This window comes from Mus caroli, unplaced genomic scaffold, assembly GCF_900094665.2.
Source record: "Mus caroli unplaced genomic scaffold, CAROLI_EIJ_v1.1 scaffold_16227_1, whole genome shotgun sequence".
NCBI lineage: Eukaryota > Metazoa > Chordata > Mammalia > Rodentia > Muridae > Mus > Mus caroli.
The window spans coordinates 4,759-8,197 of record NW_018390822.1 but is presented as its reverse complement, the minus strand read 5'-3'; the positions used below and the strand labels follow the sequence as shown (position 1 = coordinate 8,197).

The 3,439-nt window shown below is 37.6% G+C and overlaps 1 pseudogene; it reads right to left on the bottom strand.

The window, feature by feature from the left end:
- Positions 1 to 2,203: 2,203 nt before the first annotated feature.
- On the bottom strand, positions 2,204 to 2,696 carry LOC110288855 (annotated as a pseudogene).
- Between the last annotated feature and the right edge of the window lie 743 nt (positions 2,697 to 3,439).

Below are 3,439 nucleotides of genomic sequence, written 5' to 3'. Positions count from 1 at the left end.
TCCATTGTTGGTGGGATTGCAAGCTTGTACAACCACTCTGGAAATCAGTCTGGCGGTTCCTTAGAAAATTGGACATAGAACTACCGGAGGATCCAGCAATACCTCTCCTGGGCATACATATATCCAGAAGATGTTCCAACCGGTAAGAAGGACACCTGCTCCACTATGTTCATAGCAGCCTTATTTATAATAGCCAGAGAAGCTGGAAAGAACCCAGATGCCCCTCAACAGAGGAATGGATACAGAAAATGTGAGTCAGAATTCTTGGCAGTCAAGCTTCCTCTGAGACCCTGAGATCCTGGTTTGACCAAGCTCCTGGTATCCTGGAATCCTATGATCCTGAGCATGTTACAGTGCCTGGAAGTGGTGTCTCCTCTGGAGACCTATGGGGCTGTCTGTTGTGTTCGAAAACAAGGTATACCACCACTCACCAGAATGAGCTCAAGCCGATGGTCAGGCAGGGCTCCTATGTCCTTGCTCCTGCTGTCACCGGCCCATTAAGATTGGTTTGGAACAGAAGATCTTGAGTGTACTAAGTCACCTGCAGCGTGGAGAGTCCTCTGGGGACTGTGGGACCATATGCAGAGTTTGTGCCTAAGGTGGCCAGCAGCTGGCGCTGACCAGAAAGCTTCTTCTCATTGTTATATACCATAATGAAAGCAGTAATTAGAGCAGATCTCAAACAAGAAGTGGTAAGATTGAAAGAGTAATTTTTAAAATCTTCATATTTAAAATTTTTGGGTGTAATTCACTTGTGAATTTTACCATATTCTCAAAGAAAAAGCACCACTAAAACCTCTCAAATGATTGTATAAAATAATTATTGAAGAAACACTAACAAACTATCTGTTAGTGAAGTCAGTATATCCCAGACTCTGAAAACTGATAATGTAGTAAAAAAAAATTTAAAGCCTGGCCAGGGGCTTCTTTCCCACCTTAGAGTATTTATGTTCCTAGGTGAAAGACACATACAGTCTTTATATTTTTAATATACTTTAAATAGCACAATAACTGGACAGCTGCCTACCCTCTGTACTGTGAGAATCTACTTTCCTATTGATAATCCTAAATTATTACTTACTTTTTACTATGTTCCATCTGAGCTGCTGTTACCATGAATTAGCCTACCCACATGGCCATATTTGGATGGCTCAACTATCTCATGACAGCTCTTCTTCTCCCTCTTGCATGTTATTCTATTTTCATGGCAGCTTTTTTTTCCCTTCTCTCCTAGTGATCCTTTCTTTCCAAGTCTGTGAAACCTAATCCTTGTCTATCTCTGCTGCCCAGCTATTGGCTATTGGCATCTTTATTTACCAATCACAATTAAATGGAGGCAGGGGCATTTATTGTCTTATATGCAGTCTTTCTTTTCTTTGGGGACCACAAATTAGCATAAGAATACAATCAGCATTAGGCTGACCCATTACATTCCCCCATTTTTTTATCCAATTAAAAAGGCTCCTTTCTCTCAGATATTAATTGGACACAATTATAACAATTATACAAATTATAAAGTATGACATACACATATAAAGTCCAGTCCATCATATTTGGCAATTAAGATGAATTATTCTATCATTTATTCTAACTTAATGAGTTTATAATTCTATACCTCAATCATGTTTGATTTTAATTTATATTACCATCTCAAAACTATTCTTTTGAATATAAAGCATCTTCTTTAATGCTAAAACTTAAGTTCAGTTGTGAGACTCTAATTACCTTGTCTTCAATCCCATCAGAGGTTTAAGAATATTTTGAGTATAAGAATTCTTTGAATATACAGGAATGTAGTTTCCAAAATTTAAACAACTGGCAGAGACAGCTGACTGCCTGGTCAGTCCCCAATATTCCTTACAAGGTTGGAGCATCTATCTTCAGCCTTGTGGGCCAGAACATGGGACAGACCTTAATTGAAGCAGGAATTATGGAGGACTATCTTACTCTGTATTGGCAGAGATTAGCAGTTGACTATACTGCATCTGTTTCTCCTTTTTGTACAGCATTCTGTCTGTGGGTGAAATTAGGATATGTCTTGCCTACTGACTAGTCTGCCACAATAGAAGCAAATCCACATCAAGGGATTGATGTTCATCATCATCTTTGAAGTGGAATGGGGGTACTGTCAGGAGTAGATCTGTCTCATAATCAAAGAATCTTTTTTCTTTAAAGTTTATTCAATACAACATAATCTCCAATTTCACTGAGATGTCTGACCATGTCCACAACCAAAACCACCTCTGAACTGGAATTCAGTTGCTGAGCCAGCCCCAGTCTCAGCTTTCTTGTCAGCCCCGGGAGCAGAGCACTCCTGTAGGTGTCTCTGTCTGCCTCCCCTCTTGTGAATCTTGCAGGCTGCCTACCCTCTAGACCTTTGGGACAAGGCCTGCCAGTCTCCTGATGGTTGTGGCACAGGGTGGCAGAAACAATCTCTGGAGGTAGGTGCAAGTAATCTCAGAGATAGTGGATGTCCTCATTTATAAGACACCAGTATAAATGTCTCCAAGCAAACTGCCCCTTCCTGTATCTTAAGACTTGAGAGATTGCATGGCCTTCATAACATGAATGTTGGACACATTCTTGTATACCCGCTAGGGGTGTTTGGGCATATGGCTATTCTTTTTGGCAACTATCACACCTTTCTTTAAAAGGAGATTGTAGAGGACAATACAATTCTTTTTAGGCATCAACATCACTGTGGTTGCCGGATCTGAGGCAGAGGCTGGAAAGAAAGGGGCATGTGCCTCAAAGGATCTTTTAATAATGAAATTATCTTAAATGCCATATTCTGTGAATCTCGGGTGCTTTTGAAAACTATCCATTTAAAGCATAACTGAAGTGTTAAACATTGATTTTTTTTTATCCATTTACTATTTGAATAAATGTGAAAACACTACTTTGTAATTAACTAAATTAGAATCTTATATGACCACAAATTTTACTATCTGACTATTAACTTGCATTACTTAATCATTCTAAACACTTTGTAATAGTAGCTATTAAGTGAATTTCATATCACAGTGCCTATCTGAGAGTAACAAAATTAATTTTAATTTTTGTAACATGTACAAATATTGATATCACAAATATAAGAAAATATCAGTTCAATTCTGCATAAAAATATAAAGATTTCTTCCAATGTAAGATTATGGATATAAAATGCTTTAAGAGTAAATTTAATAACCCTTTCCTATTTGCGTAATTTCTTATACTATTTCTATATCTTTCCTTTTTCTTTCTAACCCCCTTCCCCTCACCTAAAAAGAAAGGACAGCGAAGAAGAAAAGAAAGATAGAAATCCTTGAGTCTAAGCTCTCTATTTAGTTCCCTCCCTGTTCAAAACTGTAATTAATTGTGAATTATCCCTTAATATGACAATATATATATATATATACATATATATATGTATATGTGTGTGTATATATGTTAATTTCAT